This window comes from Heliangelus exortis, chromosome 6 (genome assembly GCF_036169615.1).
Source record: "Heliangelus exortis chromosome 6, bHelExo1.hap1, whole genome shotgun sequence".
In the NCBI taxonomy this organism is placed as follows: Eukaryota; Metazoa; Chordata; class Aves; order Apodiformes; family Trochilidae; genus Heliangelus; species Heliangelus exortis.
The window spans coordinates 154,081-178,790 of NC_092427.1; the positions used below are offsets into that span (position 1 = coordinate 154,081).

The following is a 24,710-nucleotide window of genomic DNA, read 5'->3' on the forward strand; positions in this document are numbered from 1 at the left end:
ACTGAGGCCGTTTATTGGTCCTGATCCCGAGGATCCCTCCGGCTTCGGCGCCCCATTGGCTGGGGACCCTGCCTGTTATCCAGTGGCCCCGCCTCCTTTTCCCCACCTCTGTGGTGAGCCAGGTGCGTGCAGGTTTGCGTAGCGGCAGTGGGGGCGCTGGTGGCGGGAACAGGAGGGCGCGAGCGGGCCTGCGGGTAGCGGGAGGTGACAGCCCTCAGTGCGCCTGAGGGCGTGGGACATCTTCCACAGGCGGCAATCTCGTGTCTTCTGTGAGTTTTGAAGGTGGACTGGAATGTTCAAGCGGCATTTGAGATCAAAGATTGAGTTTAGGTATGTCTTCAGTCAAAGAGAGCAAGAAGATTCATGCTTTGTTGAAGTATATTGCAATATTACTATCTGAAGTAATTTGTGTGTTATAAAGCTGTGAGATGGCTCCAGACAGTATGAACTGATTTTACTTACATACGTGGCTAATGTTGGCATTTTGGGCTTTGGGAATAATTACATTTGAAGCATTTCATCTTTAGTAAAGCCTGTTCTAAAAACTGTTACCTGTTTGTACTTGGAGTCATACAGTGTTTTGTATTACAATTTCTCAAGCAGAAACTTGCTTGTTTGCAGTTTTTTTGCATTTTCACTACAGTTGTAGAGGAATTTCCAAGTAGTCACCCTTTTCACGTTCTAGGTATGCAGATCCTCTTTCTCTTCAGTCCTTGACTTGTACCCAGTCAGAGCTGATGAAGTCTAGAGAAGACCCAGTGGGTACAGGATATAATGCTGAAGTAACAAGTTGTCAGAGAGCATCAGGCTGAGTTAACTACTCAAGACTTTGTCCCGGTTGTTTCATCTCTTTTTACAAGTGGTGTTACGCTGGGAAGACAGGTAGGCTGTTTTCCAGTGTGGTTGGATCCTTAGTGTTCTGGGTAATTTATCTATAAAGAAACATAGTTTTTCTCTTTTTCTCTTTGGACGGTGCTCAAGGCTGAGGAAGCTGGGACTGTGCAGTGTGCTCTACCTGCCAGTGAAGATAGCTGGTTATCATTCCTTGCATATAGCAAGCTGGAACTTAAAGAGCTGCTCTCACTGTCCTCAAGTCTGTGGTAGCTCTAACGTTTGTCACAAGGTTCAGGTTTCAGGGGGCTATTAAATGCCTTCAGGTCTGATGGCAAAACTTGGCAGTGTGTGCAGAATTGTCACAGGCAGCAAAAACCTGAGATTCAGCTCATACAGGGAATGACACCTTTTCAACTTTAAAGAAGAATTATGGCTGTATTTTCTCCTTTCTGAAGGACAGTTCAGGGTTCTAGTCAGTAGGATGTTTGAGAGTAGCAAAATACATACTTTCTTCATCTGAGTCATATCTGCTTCCACCACTTCTCTCTTGTTTCTGGTTTAGTAGTTTGGGTTGGTTTGGGGTTTTTTGTGTTATCAAAGCATGCCAGTAGTAGAGAAGTGAAACAGTAATGTTTTGATTTCTCCTTTGGAGGGCAAACATAACTCCTCTGCTGATCTTATTTTGGTTTTATCAGAAAGATTCCTTTAAATTCCTGTGTACATTAGAGGGAAACACAAAGGACTATATAATTAACAGTTTAGTAAGGGTGAAATGGGTATGTGTACCTAAACTGTTGGTTGCAAGCAGAAAAATGGCAATTACATAATATTTGGCTTAAACTGTTCTTTTTCATCTGCTTCATATCTGGCTGTGGGAAAGAAAAGTTCTTCGTACACTGGAAATACTTCACAGACCTGTTTTTATAAGACATGTTACTGTTCTGTTTGGTATATTTTTGTCCTTGTAAAAGTTACTTGATGGAAGGATCATTAATTGTTTTCTGTTTGCAGGCTGCAAAACAGCAATGCCACAGAACTGACCACGTTCATCACAGTAAGTAAATCACAGCAATAAGCATTCTGATTATTTCCTGAGAAGCATAAATCATATAAGGAAAAGGAAAATGTTATTTACTGTGTAGTTTAGGGTAAAATTCTGTATTCGGTTCCTCATTTTAGCCAGATGCTGATTAAACACAGACTTAACTAAGATTTTTAGATTTCTAGGACACATCTGCAATTACTTTTGTGACTTCAGGCTTAACTGTTGAGTAATAATTTACAAATTAGAGTGCATAATAACACTGTCACCATTCTTTCTGGATTTTTTTGTATGTAAGCTTGCAATATAAGTATGATAGAATGTAAGTTCAGTATGTTGCACATTTTCAATATATTTTTAGTAGTCTTCATGTCTGGCATTATACAGGTTAGGGAGTATTTAGAATGAATTAAGAGACTGCTGAGAGTTTAGATTCCAAAATTGATTTTAGCAACTTTGAAAATTTTTTCCAATAGTCAGAGAACGTGTAATGTTTTGCTACATGATGAACACAAATTATGTTGTTCTTATTAATGGATTGTCTGCTAGACTATTAAGTAATGAAGAATTTTGCATTCACATAATTTTGCTTGGGTTTTGTTTGGTTTTGTTTGTTTTTTTGTTTTTTTTTTCCAGCATAACTGAAGTTTGTGTCTTATTTCTGTGTTGTGCCTTAAAGTTGTAAGTAAAAACTAAACTAGAGATTTAAACAGAAAGCCTGCCTGGCTTTGCTTAGCTCATGGATGTAATTTTCAGACATACTTTTTTTAATAGTACTTATTATATGTCAGGTACATAAAAAGAGGAAAATCTGAAATAGATTTGAAATTATTTTTCAAGTTCATTATTTTGGTGCTCCTCATACTAACCATCAATTCTTCATGCACTTGTGATAATATACCCTTAAAATAGCAATTACCATACTTTAATTTGTAAAGACATATGTCTATGTCCAGTAACGAGACATGTTGGTTAACAACCTTGTTTAGGTACCAGACATGATACTGTGTGGTGCCCCAGAGTCTTACATTTAATAGAGAAAATAAGATAAAACTTACACTGGCAGTAGGAAAAAAAAAGGCTAAAGAAATCTGTTTTGCATGGTTAGTAAAGTAATTTTTAAGGTTAAATTTTAAAAGCTTAGATTTTTGAAGTACTTCTTCAAGTGTACAGTTGCATGCTTTCTGTACAATGTAGAACGAGAAGCTATTCAAACCACTCCATGTGGCCTAATACAGTATTTTTAGGTATGCGAAAAGCACCAACATCTACTGAATTAAAAAAATGAACAGGTTCATATGGAGAGGGCAGGTCAGTTAAATAGGAGGAATCCGATGAATTAAAGGTCAAAAGAAGGGTTTTCCTGTGAACACATGGCTTAGCAGGCAGTGATATGACAGTGGGTGAGGGCAGGAGGTAGGTAGCCTGCTCTTTCAAAGTGAGGAGCAGTAATGTGAACTTGTTTTTTAAAAATACAGAACTGGGAAAGTCATTAAGTAATTTGCAATAGTAGACAAAAAATGTATGTAAGAAACTGTATGTAAGATTTATATTTTACTGCCAGTATCAGATATGGTCAAACCTTCTGTAAATGGTACTATCAGCCAGGCCCTGTAACGTGAGCCAGTTTTAATGGAAAAGCTTTCTTTTTTTTAAAGCTGAAGCTTGTTGATTTTTTGTTCGTGAGGTATTGTTTTTTTCTGGGATGTACTGAAACTGTAAAACTACTGCCTTCCCAGCCTCTTGGTATCTGAAGGAAGATGTTGAAACTTCCTTGAAGAGGCTTCCAGTTTTGCGGGGGTTAGGGCAGATGTAGAATCTAATTAAAGATTACCTGTGTCTTGAGCTTTAAAAAGCTAAACCTGCTAACTTTCTAAGTTGGGAAAGCTTGTTTTAAAAAAAAAAAAAAAAAAAAAGGGAGGAGAGATTGAGTCCTTTTCTTTAGGGAGGAGATGCAATCCCATTGAGAATACAGGAATACAGGTACATAGAGGGCTGTCCAGTGAAAATAGCTGAGAGAGTTGGGCTTTTTCAGCCTGGAGAAGAGAAGGCTCCAGGGAGACCTGACTGCAGCCTTTCAGTAAATAAAGGGGGTTGTAAGAAGGATTTAGAGAGATGTTTTATCAGGGCCTGTAATGACAGGACAAGGGGCAGTAGTTTTATGGTAAAAGAGGATAGGTTTAGATAGAACATAAGAATTTATTGTACTATGAGGGTGGCAAGGCACTGGCAGGTTGGACCAGAGAAGCTTTGGATGCCCCATCACTGAAGTGTTGATGGTCAGGTTGGATCTGGGCTTTGAGCAACCTGACCTAGAAATGGTGTCCCTGCCCTTGGCTTTATAAGCTTTGAGCTATAAAGCCAAATATGAGCTTTGAAGGTCCCCTCAAAACCAAACCATTTTCTGATTGTATGTAAACATGCTGTTCATCTTGGGTAGCATTTGAAAAGTAACAGTTTCATTTTTTGGCAGTGTAGATGGATGTGCATTTAGCAGGCTCAGAAAACATGTAAAACCTTCTAAAACAGGACATCTCCCAAATAATACGAAAATTTACTTCCTTAATACATGTTTATTATATTTAATTATATCTTTTATATATATATAAAATTTTTTTATATTTTATATCTTTTAATTATATCTTCAGTATAATAAAACCACAATTAATATTGCCTAAGAAACTAAAAATAATATGATTTTAATAGTTTTATGTGCTTACAATAGTTACACAGAGTGTAAATAAAAGGCAAAAGGTCATTATGCCCCTTTTCTGCTTTTGCGTAATTTTTTTTAGAAGATAATCTCATTTAAAAATCGAAATAAAAGTACTTTATTGCTGTATGTTGCTGATTTTTCTGCAGAAAAGGTCATTGTGTGTGTGTATCTATATACTTGCTTCTACATATATTTTTATATTTGTTTATTGGGGAAAACAAATGAACATGCGAGATAAAACAATTACAGAAGTAAAATTACAAAATGACTTTCAAGGAAAGAATTAATAACCTGTGTATTCTTCTGCTGAATATCTATTTTTATTAGAGTTTTTTTAAAGCTATTAAGCCTATCTTTGATGTGTTTTATTTTGTAACAGGAAGGCAGTTTTAACAAACAGAACAAAAAAACCCCACTACTAACACAACTTGTATGAGAGTCACTCCCAACTGTTTTAATGCTGCTGCTGCAAACCAGATTTGATAATGGTTATTTGCTGAAAGAGTTAAAGACAATCTGATCTTGTATACAAGAGCAGATTTTGATTATGTATTGTCAATCCATGATTAGCATCTGTTAGGAGTAGTAAGTGCTTTCTTAAGCTTTACTGTATAGTTGGCAACTGGAGAAACTGAAGTTTTGATAGTAACACTGTATTGTTAAGACCAGATGGTTTTATGTTTGAAGTAGCAAGAAAGTGTTTATGTTGTTTACAGTTCAGAAATCTTTCAAAGTACTTTTGGTTAGGTACGAGTTTCCTCCTACTTTGCTTTGGCTTTCTTATAGTGAGCAGCATGTTCTTAGCATTTAAATACGGAGATTTGTCCACTTCTGGGAAATGAGAAATATTTTTTCTAATTAAATTTTGGAGTCTTACTATAAAGAAGCTCCATAATTTAGATGTTTAGGTTAAGATGATGTGTCTTGTCACCTATTGAAAAGATAGTTTTCCATATATAAGTTGATGTAACCTTTTCTTTTGAATCTCAGTTTTCAGGTACTTTTCTGTTGGTAGCTTATCTGAGTATTGTGTTGCTGTGTGAACTAGAAAGCTACTTTTAGTAGGACTTCACCAATACACCGCAGGGCTATAGCCCCTCTCCTGTGAAGAAAGTCTGAGATCGTTGAGCTGGGAGACCTGGCTGTGGCCTTTTAATATATAAAGGGGAGAATAAGAAAAATGGAGAAAGGCTTTTTACCAGGTCCTGTAGTGACACGACAAGGGGTGGTAGTTTTAAACTGAAAGACAGTAGGTTTAGAAAGGACATCAGAAAAAATTTTTACAGTGTGGTTTACAACACTTGTAACAGGTTTGCCTGGAGAAGTTGCAGTTGCCCCATCATTGGAAGTGGTCAAGGTCTGGTTGGATGTAGCTTTCAGAAACATGACCTAGTAAAAGATGTCACTGATAAAGCAGGGTGTTGGACTAGAAGATCTTTGAAGGTCTCTTCCAACCTACACCAGTCTATGGTTTGTGGAACATTGAAATGGGCTCCGAGAGCCTGCAAAATACACATCGTGTTTTACTGGAGAAGGCTCTGATCAATGTGATGTAACTTTGAAATTAACTGTGCTTTCAGCAGGAGAGAGGACCAGATGGCCTCTGTAAAATGATTGTAACCTAAGCATCTTTATGATCATATCTTAACTAGAAAGTTCTTAATCATTTTCCTTTTTTTCCTCTTTGTCTTTTTCCTCCTAGGATTTTTGAAGGAGGAAGGTAGAATTAGAGGCATCAGGGAATTACTGAGTCAAGTCAGTCCTTCATAGCAGGGAATATGTGGTGGAAGACAGCAGATATTGTGTAAGACTGAGGTCTGTTGGACAGGGTCTTACTTTTTTCCACTGCTCTTCCACATCCTCTGTGAGATCTTTCTTAGAGTAGTGCTGTTTCCCAGGTCTGGCCAGGCCTCAATCCCTTATCTTGGTCACCTCTTTAGCTCTGGTGCATTGTATTACATCCTCTCAAAGGTGTGTTCTTTGCTTTTCTGTTGGGCCTGGTGTTCCCCAGTTTGGGAACAGTTGTCTTAAGTTTGGATGCAGCATAGTGCCCTTCTTTATGGATGACTCTTAGGTGCAAAAAACCTTTGAAAAGCAAAGTCTATGATTGACTTTGCACAAAGTATATTTCATGCTCCCTTATATGCTGTAATTTGCCAGCTTACTCTAACACTGCTAAAAAAACAAAGTTATTTGCTTGTGGTAACGAGGGGATGGGTAGGGGTTGTTGAATTGCAGATGAGATAGGAAATGACTGAAATGTATATTGATAGCAGATGGAAAATAGAACAAATTCAGTGGTTTGTTTGGGGTCTTTTTTCTGGTTTTGGGTGAGGGATCTGATATAAGTATATCAGGTGAATACCTGTAAGTCCTACATAAAAATGTTGGGTATGTATCTGTGTGTATCTGATCCTGCCCCTTCTGAGGCAAGCACAAAGGTAATGCATAAACTGGTTCAACCATATACTGCTGTCTACCCAACCCCTAGTGTGATTTAGCCAGATGAATTGTAGGGGGCAAGGCATCTGGGGGCATGAGGAGAGGTATTTTTCTGTATGTATTGATAAAAATATTCTTAGCTTAAATTATGTTTGTTTGAAGTATTAAAAGTAGCTTGAACAAAGTTAGTAGTGGGCAGAGATTACGTAGAGATAGAACAGATTCAAGTTTTGAAGTGTCTGACACTATTACTTCTGTAACAGGAAGAAATAAAGACACAGGCAATGACAGAAAAGGATGGGAGGTAAACTTGAGATTTTAAAATGTGAATTTACAGTTGCTGTGAAGTAAATTTTCATGAGTACATTTGGACATGACGGACATGGTGGATTGTATGTTCTCATATTTGATGGAGAGCATGTGTGTCTGTGTACATATGTGTGTGTGCATTAATAACTGCACTTCAACTGATGCACTTATGTGTATACATAAATCTGTTTAACCTGAGGACCTAATTCTTTAGGTATTCAATTGTAAGGTAAGATTCTCATTACTCCCACCTGTAATCTGGTATGTGTAATGAGTTGAATGTAGTTTCGTTGATTTCAGTGAAGCTGTGATGGTTTATTCTGCATGGTGGTCTGTAATAAGGGTCTTACCAGGCATGTTTTGTTTACCTGGAAAAGTAAATCGAGATTGTTTGCGTGTGTGTTATGTAAATACAGATCATTTAAAGTCATATGTCTTCTAATTGGTTTGCATGTTTTGTCAATATTTGAAAGGTTTTCTTTTTAGGTTTTCCAAAGGTAACTTAGTTAAAAAAAGCATAGCAATAAAAAAAAAGTAGAATTAGGAGTTTTAATATTCTTGCATAATTCAGAGGAAGCGAAGAACTGGTGTGTTAGAGCACAGCTTAAATGCGTATCAGTTGAATTAAGCATGGGCTTAGAGGGGTTGTATGTATGATCTATCTGTTTTAGATGTATTACAGAGGTGATGTCAAGGTGAAAGCAGACTTGCAGAATGGTTGGAAATCATTGATATTCTGACTCTGAGGCTGTAAATGGCTCTGTGGCAGATGGAGTCTTTGTCAAGAAAGAAAAATGGCAGCTCTGGAACATCATAGATGTTTTTGCTTAGCAGCTCAGCACATGGGCTGTGACCTTCCAGTGTTCAGGAGTTCCTCCTGTGCTTTAATAAATTGACCTCCACTTTTATTCTCTAAAAGTAGATGAATGGTCATTGTAATTCATTAAAATTTGGGGTATTTCATTATGAAAAAACATAAGCATGGTTCAGTGCCAGATTTTTCTTAAAGTAAGCTTTGACGGATGCTTGCACTTTGTGCATGAAGTATCAGAAATTGCTTTTGACTAAGCATTGTGTGTTACTGACAATGAAGGGGTCTGTGTATTTGTGTGCAAAGACAGGGCTACTAGTACAGCACAATACCAAAACTGTGTATGTGAACTGCTAATTCCCTGGAATATCATCTTAAACCACAACAAAAACCACAGTACACTGTGTTAGTTTTTAGAATATGTTCATACTAAGGGCATCTGTGTATGATGACCTGTGTGATTTATTCCACTAAAATACAGAATTTCAGACTTTATACTGAAGAAGCTATTTTTGGTTAGTTCAGAGAGGATAATTGTGACTGATAAATTGTCTCATTCCTTAGTTAATGTTTTTTCTTTAATGATAAAAGTTCAGTTGTCTTCAGCACCTGGTATCATCTAATTCTGTGTACCGTTTATACAATTTCATTTGTGCTCTTTTCCGAGGCTGAGTATGTATTTATAGAATGAGAGTTCACTTTTTTCTCTAGAGTAGCTGGTTTCTGTATTCTCGCTCCTATTGATGAAATTTATGCCAGGTTCTGTAAGCTGTGACGTTTGTCCTGTACTTTAGATAGATGCACGATATCCTGGTGTCAGCAGGTGATGTACCAGAATCACATATTTCATATGTACAGTGGTTAAGGATATCTTAAGAGTCTTTCTGATTTGATTAATACTGTATTATTTAGCAGTTCTCTATATTCTTAGGTTCAGTATACACTACTTTTATCCCTAATAAAAGCATTCTTACCGGTTGTTGTAGTATATGACTTCAAGAGCCTATAACATCTTGTAGGAGATGCTCAATTGGACAGTTGACCTATATTACAGGGTAATAAGTCATTGGTAAAAGCGCAAGCATTTCACAACTATCACCTGCCAGCCATGCTCTTTAGGCTACTTGACAATTGTTAGAATTATAGAAAGCAATCACTGTTCATCACAGAAGAAAATGACCCAGCACTTTGAAGGGTCAAGGTTGTTGTATTAGAGTCTCTTTCAAACCCTGGAGGCTGCATAGTCTTTGCTTTTAAAGGTGAGCCCACTGTAATTAACTGTGCCTCTGTCTATTCAGTTTCAGTTTCAGTCATTTTGAATTGTAATGCAGGTGGCTTTTTTGCAGAAGGACAAATGCTTTGTAATTGAAACAGAAGTGTGTGATTGAAAGTAGTCTTCATCTTTTTATTAGGATTTTTTAATGCATGCATGAGAGTAAGACCCCTTCCTTCATATGACCCATTCCTGGATGTTTATTATATCAGGTAGCCATGTATCTTTAAAAGTGAGAGAAATGGAAGGAAAAATAAGGCTATATGCATTCACCTTTTAAAACTCTGTGACATTAGTGCCTTTTTACTTAAAAATGAAGAATTAGAGCACATGCGAAGAGAATGTATGGAATTTTTTATGCCTTCAGGTACTTACCTATTTCATTATATCCAATATCTTGATGGTATTCTTCCTGGCTTGTATAGCAACAATTTGATATGGCTTGCTCCACAGATAGTTAACTCCAGTTTCAGACATTTCATTATTTTTTTCCTCTATTTTTCAGTGGTCTCTTGTGCCTTCTGTTTCTTTGGTGTTGTGATGGCCATTGTAACAACAGAATGACAGTGATTTCTTTATACCCTCCAGATAAAATGAGAAAATAAATTGCAAATTACTTTTATTTATTCCAAAGGACTTACTTTTGCAGTTTAGGTATACTAAAAGTAACTGACTAATTGGTGCAATTAGTGTTTTGGAGTATTAGTCAAAAAAAAAAAAAGGAGAAAAGCAAACAATCCTCACACACAAACAAAAAACACCAACCATACCAAAAAGTCAGCAAACATTTATTTTCTTCTGGTTTGTATTAGTTTTTGGTATAACCTTGAACTTACCAACAGTAATGTGAGCTTAAAAGTGCCATGATAGTAACAAAATCTTATTTGTGTAACTTTAATTTTAAAATCCTGTAAAATGAGAACATAGGAAAATTTTAGTGGGCTGTATGATTAGTTTTAAAAGTTTTGGGGTTAATTCAAAACATAGTTTTGATACTCTTGGATCTACTGGTATGTATCTATTGTTTTTCATCTGTGTAGTATAAAGCAGCATAAATGCCACAAAGCCAAAAGATGGTATTAGTGTAATGAAAAAATAGTTTAAACAATATTTTGGTAATACTTTAATTTTTATGGACAGCTCTGAGTAGTAGAATAAATAATTCCATTCAGCATTCATCTTTTTCAGTAGTGTTTTGCGTAACGGGTATGTATATACATGAGTGCTTATACATACTGTTACTGAACTTGCTGGATTGCTTTATTTGATTTCATGTTAATCTTACGTGTTCATGCAAAGCAGTCGTAATTATGTACTGTTTCTGAATTATGTTCCTGTTTAATTATTAGATAAATATAGAGGTTTTTAAAAATGTGTTACATTCTTGTATTAATGGGTGTGAAGGCATGATTTGTTCCAAGAGACATTACTGCTGGTTTAAAGGGAGATAAAACTCCTTTGTCTCCTTAGCACCCATTGATTTTTCTTTCAAGCCTATGTTAGCAATGCTGATGGAGCCCCTGCAATTAGAATCTATGTTTAGCAATAAATAGAGAAATAGATTTTGTAAAATAAAAAGTGCTGCACATACAATATTAACAAAATTTTTTCAGTGGTACTGTACTTGAAGCAGTGAAACCAGGAAGAGGACAAGATACTGGAAGGTCGAGGAAAAATGAGAGAAAGAACAAACGATGCAAAAAGAAAATGACACTGAGGTCTTGGTTTAATACATATGTATTCCAGGTTGATGGCTGATTTCATTAGCAAATCTCATTGTTATGCAATGTCTGTTCTTCTGCAGCAAAATGAATATTGTATTCTCAGAGGGTCTGTGTATGTGTATATTATGATGATAGCTAAAGAATATATATTTATAGTTGTTCTCATATTTTAAATGTTCTGAAAAATCTGTATGTGTTCAAAATACTTTTATACTTCTATTTTCCAATAAAATGCTAAATTCATGGTTATTTTAATATAAACTAGCAGTTTTACCCTCCTTCTCTGTGCATTTCTTTGGCATGTTTGCTACCTGTGTCATCTGTTCCCCAAAACCTTCGGTTTGACTAAATAACAGTTGAATTTATCATTTCAAAAATGAAAATTTCAGAATATTGGTCTCTTTATTTTTTTAAATGGCTGACAGTAACATATGTAGAACATCACCTCAGTCTCAAATCTCATCAAACTTGAATCACTCTTAAGTTTTAATAGAATATACTGAAAGATATTGAGAAACAGCTTGTTGTAAGGCACCTCAACTTTTATTATGAAATTACATGTTTTGGTACATAGGACAGTAATTTCCCTAAGAGAGTGGTGTGGGGTTTTTTTTTGTTTTGAATCTAAGTTGCTAGTTAAAACTACTGTTTATTTGGTATTAAGACCTTTTGATGAACACAGTATTCAAAATGAGAGGGAACAAAAGAGAAGGCTGCGAGGCAGGAAAAATAAAATGCACTAAAATTATTTAATTCAGGCATTTTCTGTGCTCTTTCAAAATTTATTCTATATATAAGCTTATTGGTGTAAAAATCTAGTAGCAAATGTGTGAAAAGCTACTAAATTAAGGGTAATCTGGGATTTTGAATAGTTTTGTGATTAGTTCTAGGTAATGAGCCAGCATGAAGAATTATTTTAGGCACTGTAGTAACGTAAAGAACAAACTAGTTTTGTGGGGTTTTATTTGACTGACTTTCCCAAGCCTTTCTAACTGGGGTTTTGCTAGAGGTGTGTTTAATAATAGTAGAATATGGCTTGCTCTTTCTGAGTGATAGTTCTGTAGTGGCTACTGTGTTTATTCCAATTCCAAGATGCTATTTTAAGGATCAAATTGATAGATGAAGTGTCCATGTGTTTGGTAATAATTCAGTGAGGGCCAAAGGGTCTTTAAAATGAAGCTAAATTGTGAGCAATGTGACCAATATATGCCACCAGAATATGGAGGAGGTAAAACAAAGAGGAGATTGCTGCCTCTTTTTTCCCCGTGGGAAAGGGGGCCTCTCGCCTTTTGCTTTTGTAGGCCTAGAACCAGCATAAAGATGCAGATTTTATGTAGCATCAGCTGATGGGTTGTAAAGATGGGTTGGTTTAGGGTTTTTTGATGGCAAGAAACTAATTGAAATGAGATAATGTGTGTCTTGCTGCATTTTAATGTTTTCAAACATGGAGACCAATTTCAAGATCCGGCGTTACGCTTTTTAACTGTGAAACCCAAGAATGTTCTCTGTGCAGTAGTGTAGGTGGGGAAAATTACATTAAGGCTTATGAATGTTATCAGAATCTAGCTTACAGAGGCACAAATAGGACTTGCTTTGGTATGCTGTTGTGTGAAGGGCTCTCAGGTGGTTGAGACTTTGGGCACAGGCTGAGTATGAGAACAGTTCATTGCTTGGTATGTCCATCTCCCCACACCCCCATCTTTTGTAGTTTAGTTGGAGGACGCTTTTATTAACTTGTTAATTTTTCTTGAGTAAAAGGATGATGTAGAAGTTCTGGTGTCCCACCCCAGAGAATTATTTCTGTAAGTAATGGATTGTCCTTTAGTCTTGTCTTTATTTGCCCATGCATCTTGGGTCAAAAGATTCCAGCTAAAATTGCTAGAAGCAAAAGATAGGCTAATATTGCATGTGAAACCTTTAGAAACAAATTTATTGATTTAATGCACTACGGAGATGACTGCAGGGAGTTCCTACTCTTCAAAACCATTGCTGCAGGCTGTAGTCACGGATGATGCTAGATTTAGGTATTGGGTTTATAATCACAAATGTTTATCTTAAGCAAATGTTTCTGCTGTGAAGTAATTGGTATTTCTCACAGCAGTTTTGGTATTTGCATTCAGGTATGAATCAAAACAACAGTCTCTGGCTTTGTTGGCATTCACTAGAGGTTGCACAGAGATTAACATGTTTTTCTCAGGTGAGTGTAAGCAACATTCATGGCTTAACTAACTGCATTTGTATTTATTTATCACAGGATACAATGAAGATAAACTGAAGTTTTAAATCAAAACTTTTTTTTTCCTTTCTTTTTTCCTTTTTTTTAATGGACCTACCTGAACGATTCAGGTAGTTCTAGATAGGTTCATCTCTAAATGATTCTTACAGTCTATAATGGTACGATTCCTAGTGTTTTGAAATGTCTTTGGCAGAAAGAATAGCACACAAGGCTAAACAGTATATATACACCTGTATTTGTAGCTCCGTATTTAGAGCTGGAATTTCCTACAGAGGAAGAGATACTCGTTTTTTAAAAAAAACCTCCCAGAAAGATGGTAGCTGTTTAGTTGTGCTCTACAGGCTGGCACTGTGCTATTCTCTGAGGGTAGGTGGTGATGCATTTTTTAAGATAGAGCATTAGTAATGATTTGTGCTGTTGTATGTTGCAGTATCCTGTTAGCATATTATTAGGCCTGTTTTATAAACAATTTTTAAATGTAACTGAGGTGCTGGACACCTGTATTTCAGTAGCCTGAATTTCTGTCTGAGAATGTCAGTTGCTGAAGCATTATTTCTATTCACTTGCTCACTAATATGGGGGTACTGGGTTGTAGTTCAGTAGCTTCTGTAGTGGTTGTACTGTTAGAAAACAAATCCCTGCTTTTTAACACCTTGCACAGACTGTTAGTGGGTTAGGGCCTAATCCAGCCTGGTGTTCAGAATGTGTGGACCTTCCATTTGGCTGTTTTCAATGTAATATTTTTGTTTCCCTCTCCTTCATTTCTGTCTCAATGCAAAATAGTTTTTTCCACAGTCTTTTTTTACATTATGAGCAATATGGGTTTAAATTATTTTATAAAAAACCATCATTTATGAGCTAGTATTTTAACCTGTTGCGAGAACATGTATTATACCTGATCCTCCCTAAGCCATACAAGATTCTAATTCATTGTGGGTGTATTGTAGCATGCAGATTTCTGGAATGAAGAGTAATACCCAGATCACGGTCTCTGAAATCTTTCTGTGAGAACTTGTTTGCAGTAATACTATTTCCAAACTTTGTTTATTACATACTATTCACATTTCTTAAAAAAACTATTTTAAGGCTACTGCAAAAAGTTCTGCTGGTACTCCTTATCTTTGAAGAACACTTATCTCATTTGGTAGCCTGTATTTTTATTGTGTTCTTCAGAATCACTCTATATTCTTTGACAATACTGCTTTTTTGGTAAAATTTCTGGTGATATAAAACTGGATTAAATGCTGATGTTTTTTTGATGTGGTTTTACTCAAGGGAATGACTTGAGTGCAAGTGATTGATTAGGAAATTGTGACTATACCGATTATATCTAAAACAAGCATAGCTTGCAAAAGTCCTGCATTGGGTGATGTTTTGGTTGCAGAGATGCCTTTTGTTAATGTATCCTACCTTGCTTGGGAGTTTGTGATGGCAGAGTAACTCCTTCATTGCTGCAAGCTGCATCTTCAAGTAGCAGGGTTTGCTGATATGGATATCACCCTCTTATATTTCATGATCTTTCTAGTAATTCTTTCTGTGTTTGTTTTTGTCTCATAGCTTCCTTTTGTTCATTTCTTGATCTTGATGTGGTTCTGCAGGCATGTTACTTTGTGTGTTCACTAGGTTATCTTTTTTCATGCTGTAGTGTTTCTGAGAGGGAGAATTGATTGATACACAAAACTCTCCTTGCATATTTTTTCTAGTATGCAAATAATTTTGTACCTTACTGCATGGTAAAGTTCAAGCCCTTGTGCTGTTCTAGGGTGCTGTTGCCGTTCCTCTTGCATCAAGCATCGACCTGTTGTGTGTTGACTGTATTTATCTGTCAAAGAAATTCTGTCAGTGGACCAGGTACTTTATTCTAGTTGCTTAGGGATAGTGAGCTTTTTCTTCTGTTGGTCAAGGATTTTGGTGGGGAGTTGTTCTTGTTTTGTGTGGGTTTGTTTTTTGTTTTTTTTTTTGTTTTTTTTGTTTTTTTTTTAAACTTTTTTGTTTTGGGGTGGTTGCTCTTTCTTGTTTTCCTTTTAATTTCTGTAGTAGCCTAGGGCTCTTTTCAGTTCCACTGTGAAAATCTGATTTTTAAACTGGAGCTTGTTGAAACTTACATTATAGGTAGGAAACAACTAGTTTTTCTCACTAGGTCACTGCCATGTATTTAGTCCGTATATTAATTAATTATTTGAGGAGCAAAAGTGTTAGGCAGTTTTTTAAAAAAAGCATTTGAGGTTGTTCTTTTAAAACTGTGTTTGTTAATATTTATTATTTTGGAATATTGTTAGTAGGTTATTGGTGCTTTATATGGAGATTGATGCCTGAATTCTGAACACCGTGATTAGCGTTGTTTTTTCTCAGTTTTGATTGATTCAGGTTATCATATCATAGCTCTCTCATACTAAAAGAACTTTGTGAGCAGTTTTGTTCAAGAGAAGGGACTGTGTGTACATAAGCATCTTTTAAAAGAACATAAAACGTTTTTCTTGGGCTTGGCTTAAAAAAAGGGATCAGTTTCCTTTATGGTACAATTATCTTTGTGTTTCCTGTTACCTTGTTGCCGCCAGTAACTACAACAGAGATGGGCATTTTGTTAGAAGTGCATCCCTCTCCGGGCTGCTGTTGGCCGTGTCCGGGCGTGTTTACCCGCGGTAGGAGTGCTCCACCTGCCTCCCGGCTTGTTTACCAGGAAATCAAGATGTGTAAACTGCAGGAAGTACTGTTTGACCCTCTCCGACAGTATCTCATTACAATAATTGCTAATCTCTGAATAAGACAGCCATGTTTTGTGTGTAACACGGAGAGAGGTTGTGGTAGATTTTAGATGCTTCGTCAAACACAGCTTTGTAAACGCTTGCCTGCATTTCGTTTTCAGGGTAGCTTTTGGCAGCAGACATCTGGCGACCTTTGGGCTCAGCACAGCTCAGGCACGATCGCATGAGGTTTTTCTTCGTCCTTAGCTGAAAAAAAATCCCAAAACAACAACACAACGCCAAACCCACGGCTTGTTGTTTTGGAGTGCTGTCATTGCTCTGTAGCGACAGGATAATGGCTACTTCCTGATTAAACCACTCCACAGTAAGCAGTTAATGTTCTCTGTTCTTCTGTAATGCCAAATGTTCTGTGCTTTTCTCTGTCCTTCCTTCCCTCTCCCCTTCCTCCCTTACTCCCTCCCTCCTTCTTCTCCAGGTTAATAGTTTGAAATGTTATGTCGATTGAAGAAAGAATATATAGAGTTGCAACTTGTAATTTTTTGATATTGTAAGATAGACAACTGATTTTTTTTGGTGGTGCTTACCTCCTGATAGTAGCAATGAGCAACTATATCTGGTTTGCATGAGATTTAAAAAAAAAAAACCACACTGAAGTCTATTAGGTGTTAGACAACTAGTATTAACTTTAAGGAAAATTCTAATGAATACCCATTGGACAAATACAGTGACATAAAATGCACGTGTTTCATGTACATTCTGAAGTATTGGTATTCCATAGCTTACTTTTATCACTTGCAGAATTTTCAAATAAAAAAACCTTTTTGTCAGCTATTCTTTTGTATAGGAAATGTTGTGCTCCTTCTACATTATAGTTGATGTTTTATTTTCAAGTAATTTCTTAGCTTTTGTCAATGAGGACTTAGATGGGTGTGACAGCTGTCAGTCAGTGCACAGGTCCAGTTTTATTTTGTTCTTCAGAGTATCAGTCTAACAGATTTCGTATTATAAAATTGTGAGTGCAGTGCATTTTTTTGTCTTCCTGTGCTCTGTTAAATGAGTCTACAAAGGTTTTTTCGGGTTTTTTTTGTTTTTTTTTTTTTGTTTTTTTTTTTTTTAAGGTTGGTACTGTCTTGCACTAGTGAGAATAAATGTCACAGAATTTACAGTAGCATTGTATGTACTGTGATCAGCATTACTGAGCATTACTCTCTATATAAGAGAGCACCAGTCCACGTGCTTGGTTATTCCATGAAATTTTAGAAAGGTGACAAGTCTAGGTATAAAGTTCCAATATAAATTCATATTAATATTAAAATAAGGTTGTGCTCTTGGTACTAAGGACCTTCCTTCTAGACTACAAGACTTTTTTTTTTTTTTTTTGGTAAGCTATTTAACAGTACATAATAAAACCTGCAATGAGATACTAACCAAAATCATTTTGGCTCTTCAAAATACTCACTTTTTCTGTTATTGTATCTGACTATGGAAGTAAATTTATATATATTTTCTTGTAGTAACAGGAGGTATCCACTATGTTGACAGATACTGGAACTGAAAATGAAATCTGGAGAAAAATTGCAATACTGTTAAAAGAAATGTGTATTTTCATAATAGTTTAAATTTATTTTTTTTCTGAATTCAATAGCCAATTCAAATACTTGTATAGTAATAAATATTAAATATTCGAAACCTTGTAAAGTAGACAGCATAAACGAGAAATATGTTAGTTTTCATACCAATAGAAAAATAGGTGAGGTACAGAGATGGTGTTCATCCAGCTTGGGGTAGGAAGAGATTTTTGGACATGCTTGACCTATTAGTTCACATGAGTTGCATATAGAGAAAAGGGTGTGGACAATAGAGTGGCTGGAGCGTGTAGGTACAGGTCTGTTGAAGGGAATGAGGTAGGAAAAATGCCATTGGGAAGAAAAGAAGAGGGATTCACCCTACATTAATTTGTTACAGGGCTTCTCTTAAGTAGTGGTGAGGACCTGGTATTTGAACTGTTGATTGGCACTGTTCATTCCCCCGAAAACACTTGCCTGTATGTTCTGAGGGTTACTGAGGAATGAGTGCCAAGTCATCATTCTCTGTGGAACTATGACCCCTTCATACTGAGAGCATTAACTGCAAAATAAAGGTTTCATAGGATAGCCTTAAATACCTTATGCGTGCTGCCTCCTTTCAGTTCCCTTAAACACTGGCTATTTGTTTTAAAAGGCTGTTACCTGGAATGCTGCTCTGTATTAATCCATCCTACAAAACAAGTTTCCATTAAATTTTTATAACAAAATACTGAATTGCTCCTGTTACTAGGTATAATTTTATATAACCTAATGTCCTAAATAAGTTATAATAATGCTCAATATTGACAGCTGGCTTCTTGTACCCCTGGACAGTTTTTCCTGATATTCTGTGATCCTGTTTTTTAAAAAACTTTTCCCTTGCTGTTTTTAGTCTCTTTTGCATACTCTTGTCTCTATATGAGGATCTTAATCTCAAAGCTTGGTGCCTCACAGCTGAACTTGTTGGCTTAAAGCTTCAGCTGAGCTTCCTTCACAGAACTAGATTCCTATAAAACAGGAGGGACAGCCCTGATGGGTGCTGCTGGAGCTACTGGTTCCTGGGCTGCCTTTCAGGTCTGTGTCTCACAGGGAGAGGGAAGTGCCAGGGACACAGCTGCTCCCTACAGAGGGAAGGGCACATCCTAATCCAGGGTGCAGCTATATCCCTTCCCACTGCACTTCTTGTTGCCATCCTGTTGAATTCAGTACAGTGTGGAAGCAGTTGGGGCTGCCTAGGCTTCCTTCTCTCCCACCCTGCAAAAGAACTACAGGTTCATCTCTTACTCAAATGCAGCCATGATGTATGTACCAGTTTGCCTTTGCCAGAGTGCCTTTAAATTCTGAATGCATTGTTTAGGGGAATACTGTATATCTTTGTTAATTTTTAAATGATCATGAAGCTTTGCCAAGAAAACAATGTCTGATACAGCAAAAATACACTTACATATTTTAACTAGTATTCTCTGGTAATGTAGGAAAGTGTATTTTCTGTTGTGTGGCTTTATTAGAGCACCTGAATTTTACATACATATTTGGACACGTACTTTTGTTTTTGTAGATGGAATCGTGGATGCTTTATTAACCTTCTTTCTCTTCAGTATGTGGAAATAAAAATGCAATCAGTCAGGTTTTTTATGTCTAACCACTTCCTTCAAGTGTGTAAATAACATGGAGTTGTCATATTTGCATCTCCTTGTGAATAGTATTGTGAATGGAGTCAGCAAGGATAGTCCTCTGATGTGGCAATGCCTGCTGTGGCTTCTGTTGAGGCTTGATTTTATTTCTTTATGTCTTAAAATCCCTGTTACTGTTCATTCTAGTTATTCTGTTTAGGTAAACCTCAGTGGACTCTTTGCGTGGGTTTTTTTGTTTTATTTTATTGGATTTTATTTAGCTTTGCATAAATGTCTTAGTTGTTTTAAAGATCATAATGTCTTAAAACAAATAACCTAAGAAAGGTATTTTGGAAATGATGCATGCCAATGATGAAGCTGACTTGAATCAGTGGGTAGTATAGCACGGAATACTTCCTTCTAGAACTGGTTCTGGGTTTCCAAAAAACTATGTGAGTGGAAGAACAAGAAAATGTGGAAACCATTTATCTGTGTCTCGGCCTTGCTGCCTCAGACTATTAGTGAGAACCCTTGCATTCCTGCTGGGTGACACCACAGTGTGGTTTAAGAGTTCAAATGAGGAGCTAGCATTTCTTAGTTAAGAGTTTTTTAGTCGAGGTGCCGAAACTCACTTTGGCATGAGAGGTTGATAACCCATACGGCGGTTAAGAAGTCTAAAACTAGTCTTTGCAGGCATTGGAGGACTGAATGTACAGTCTAGATGTTTGGCTTTTTTATTTTGAACAGTAGTAATGTTAGACTAATGAGACTGAAGTTTGGTGTTGCTCTAAAATAAAATGTGCTAAGTCTGAGTCTGGTACAAGTACAGATTTAGAAGAGTTGCTTCTCCTGAATGCTTTTCTGGAACTCTGTTGGTATATCCAAGACCCCATTTGTCATCTGAGTATGCTGGTTGTTTTAGTTTTAGCAGTTTTAATAGAGTAAAATAGTATCTGAAATTGTTAGGATGAAAAATCTGAAATAAAATTTTAAAAAAGTAGCAGTTAATGCGGACTGTAGACCATTTCTTATGAAAGAGTTTGAGTCGCATCCTTGTCCCTTCTTGTTGGAGTACATGAAGTATTATGGTAGTCTGTAAGTTTAGGACTGCAATGTAAAGGAGTTATTTTCTTTGCATATTAATTCTTGGAAAAATATATATGGGAGAGCCCATGAGCTCATTCTCGGTGCTCATGGGCACCGAGTGTGGACTTGTGTGGAGTTCATACAAACTGATATCCCGGTTTGTGATTAGTTCTTCCCAAAATTTGTCTGTCACTTAGCTTATGCTTTTAAAGTTCAAATGTTTGGATTGACATTTTCTCTGCCTGCTTGTTTTCTAGTGCATTTTTTTCCCAACAAGAAATAAAAGAATGCAGGTGAGCAAAATACTTTGCTTGTAGTGAGGTTTTCCTGAGGTTTTTGTACATGTATCTTAGAGCAGATAGATAAGGTTTCACAAAGTTAGCCTTTGCTCTAGTGCTTTTTATCATTCTTCAGTAAAGAAGGGCAAGGTTCAGTTGTGGAAGCACTAACCAGAGTGTTTGGCACAAGTATGAATTACAACACTCTTGAATTTTAACAATTCCCAGACAAGCCTGTGGCAGCTTTTTGCCATCCAACGTCTGGCAGGGCACTTCCTCTGTAAATTTTTTCTCAGGCTGTGTTGGTACCTGTGATTGAAGCTAAGCCTGGGTTTTGAGCTTGTGAAGATGAGATCTAGCTTTTGAACCACAGGAGAAGGTGTAGGATAGAGTGGCTAAACTGAAACTAAGTTCAACAAAGCCTAGTGCAAGGTCCTGGGTGGTAGCAATCCCAAGCACAATTACAGGTTTGAAGAATGTGTTGGGAGCAGCTCTGAGGAAAAAGAGTTGAGGGTGTTGGGTGATGAGAAGGTCAGTGTGAGCTGCTCGTATGTGTTGGCAGCCCTGAAGGCCAACTGTGTCCTGGGCTGCATCACCAGCAGTGTAACCAGGAGGTTAAGGGATGTGATTCTCCTCTAATCCACTCTCATGGGACCCTACCTGGAGTTATGTCTTCAGTTCTGGAGCCCTGAGCACAAGAAGGACATGAAGCTATTGGAGCAGGTCCAGAGGAGGCCGTGGAGATGATCCAAGGTCTGGAGCTTTTGAATACCTGAAAATGCCTACAAATAATAGGTGGTACAGGTTCCACTTTTGGCAGGCCAGTCCTGACTCAGTTGTGTCAAACTTACAACTTGGATCTGCTTTAAAGTGGATTGAGTAAGTCACCATATGTGGGTAAAGGCTGTTAAGCATTGGTAGAATTGTGATATGATGTGTATGAGAAAAGAGAAGTCTCTTTGTAGTTGGTATGATGCCTATGAAATACAAGCCAACCTTGCTGTTGATTTACTAAAGTAAGTTTTATAGAGGTGGCTTTTTTCCATAGAGTTTTATGTAAAGTGCTGAGATTAAATTATTGAAAGTGACATACAGTGAAGTTCTGCAAAACTTGAAATATTTAGTACCTAACCTGGCATGTAAGGATAATACAGCTTTTGAAACGTGTAAAGTGAATCTCATTAATTATATTGACACTTTTATTTTAGTTAAGAAATTGGATGCTTTAAACAATGTAGCAGTAGTAGCCTATGTGTAGGAAGGTCTGTGCCCAGACCTTGTCTCCAGGACAGGGATTGTCACTGGGAGCCTGCTGTCTCCATGGCTTGTCTGTACTGAACTGCACCGAATTCCTTCTCTGTGGGGTTTTCATCAGGGCAGTAGTTTGTTCTGTCTCTTTTCTGGCACACCACTGCTTTTACACTTACCCCTTGGTTGTGAGGCCTTTGTGACACGGTGGTGCAGAACCCCTCGGTGCCTGGGCCAGCTGGGTCCCTCCACCACCTCTGTGCATGGACCTTCTTGGGCTCTGTCCCACTTCAGAGGAGAAGAATTAATTCTTAAATGTTACTTTATAAAATGAAATGAATGTTAGAGATAATCATTGAAATAATGAAGCACTGTGTGGGAGTGTAGAGGTTAAACTCCAAGTTGGAGGTAAGTCTGCTCATTTTTCACTTTCTAGTATTCAAACATCACAAGTAATGTTGACAGAATACTGTTATATCCATGGTGATGTCCCATGGATTTGTTAATACCTGTGTAAGAACAATAGTAATTTTTTTTTATTTTCATATACATTTCAGCAAAGGTTTTGAACGCGGAGTTATAGGTAATTTAGCTAAGAGAAACTTCACCTAGTTAAATGTGGGAAGTATTTGTTTCCTTTAGTAAAACTCTCTTGGTTTTGTTATTCAATAGTAATTATTTTCCTTTATATATATAATATATATATAATAATATACATTATTTTATATATATATCGTATATATATGTGTATATATATAAAATATAATATAATATATAGTAATATAACATTTTCCTTGTGTAAAGCTGCACATAATTCCCTTAATCTTATTTACTTCTAATGAGAGATTGTGTTCTGTTTTCATTGGGTTCAGTTGCACTAATGGTTATTATTCAACATGGAAAATTCAGGGAAGTAGCTGAAGTTTGGGCAAACCGTTGAGAGCAACTGGCACAAATCATTACACCTGAAAAAAAAAAAAGTTGTTGGCTGTTGTTTCTTGGGGTTTTGTTTGTTTTTGTGATGGGTTTTTTTGGGTTTGTTTAGTTTTGTTTTTGTTTGTTTGTTGTGCTTTTTTTGTTGTTGTTGTTGGGCTTTTTGCTGGTTGGTTTTTGTATTTTTCCCCTTTCTAGTTTTATTCATTCAATTTCTCTTACAAATAGGAGAATTTAAAAAAGCAATCAGGGGAGTTGATCATAAGTGTTGACTAGCAAAATGCACTAAAATGGAACAAGTGTCTAATTTATACTTGAAGTTAAAAAATTATGGATTATGCTGTAACTGGTATGGACTTTTTTAGTCACAGAACACATTAGGTCTATAGTGTAATTATTGCTGATCCTGAGTAATGACTATTTTGGGGATTATCTCTTTTGGACTCAGCCATCTGCTGCGGTTAGAGTAATTAACTAAACATAATTAAGGGTTGACTTAGTTTGAAAGCAAAAGTATATATATATCTCTAGGAAAAGAATATAATTTCATCACTTAAAAATAATTCAGATATACCAATATTTCAGTTTTCTATAATGACTTTCCTTCTACTAAGTTTTTCTATTAAGCAAGCAGCTAAATTAAAGGTTGAAAATGTAGCTCTCCCCAAAACATCCCCCAACCCACTCAAACTGAAACCAATGGGGAGGAAGGAAGAGGAGCTTTAGAAGGGCAGGTTATTACTTTTTCTCTGTTCTTATTTGATGCTGTATTACCATTGCAAACAGATGGCTTACGTTGGTTAAAAGCTTGCAAGGGTAACTAGATTTACATTTCTGTGTTTAATAGTCATTGATTTACCAGGGTATCTTCCCGTTTATGACAGAAATGAGGATTGCTTATAGATGACTCTTATTTGTGCTTTTTTACAAAATACATTAGATGGTAAAGATTTATTTTTATGCTCTACTATTACACACAGCATGACAGGTTTTTGATTTTTGGTTGTTTGGGTTTATTTGAGAGTTCTGGATGCCTTTGTCAGGAAGCACAAGAAAAATGGAAAGTTTCAATCCTGAGTTTTGAATGCAGTGCATGAAAGATTAAATGTACCTTCCCTTTTATGAATGATAACCGTAACAATACCATTATGATATGTTTCTATTTTCCCTTACACCATCAGTAGATACGGTAAATTCACTGTGGCCATACTTAGAACAGTGAACACCAAAATACAACAGATTTTGTGTATGTTTATGTACAGTGGCTGCTGCTTGGCCTCACCTCAGTTCAGTCATTCATAATGTCTAAAAAATGTACTTTGTTGTATTTGTTTATGTCTGTTGTTCTCTCTGTATATACTAAAGATAGTAAATTTTTCTTGTAGTGTGAAATAATGCACATGGTTTGCAAATGCTACAGACTTAAATCTTTAGATACAGGCTTGAATTGTAATCCCTTATGAAAGGGATTTGTATTATTTATTCTTAGGAATAATTATAAAATTTAATAAGCATCATATAACATTTAAAGTCTGCAGTTGTGCAGTGTTTTCCAGTGGCCTCCTTCCACTGGGTAGCAATTCATCTGAATTATATTGACAGATTACTAAAAATCAATGTTGTGTTCTTTAACTGTGGATAGAAAATGTTAGTTGGAGAAAAGTATGTATTTAGGAGTCCTGCCTGTGACAAGGAGGGTTGAAAGTAGATGATCTGTAAGGTCCTTTCGTATCCTAAACTATCCTGTGATTCTATGAATTAAAAATTTAAAATGTTTAATAATATTGCCATGGTAAATTTTTTTAAGGAAATAGTTTTTGTGATTTCTACTATTATTCTGGAGCCTGCATATATTCAGTGTAGTGGTGGATACTTTGTCATACCAGATCTGTGTA

At 36.5% G+C, this 24,710-nt stretch overlaps 1 protein-coding gene across 19 annotated transcripts in view; it reads left to right on the plus strand.

Annotated features, from left to right (window-relative positions):
• The window catches only part of BAZ2B (bromodomain adjacent to zinc finger domain 2B), a 109,621-nt gene that overhangs the window by 26,400 nt on the left and 58,511 nt on the right, over positions 1-24,710 (plus strand). For 14 of the 19 annotated variants that reach the window (XM_071746301.1, XM_071746295.1, XM_071746290.1 and 11 more), the window contains exon 2: positions 1,846-1,888. The exons of 3 other annotated variants lie outside the window; for them this stretch is intronic. The gene's annotated coding sequence lies outside the window, so the exon portion shown is untranslated. Of the gene's footprint in view, positions 1-312; positions 331-1,845; positions 1,889-16,322; positions 16,457-24,710 lie in introns of those variants that run through there. 2 more of the 19 variants (XM_071746287.1, XM_071746288.1) reach the window with 2 other exon arrangements.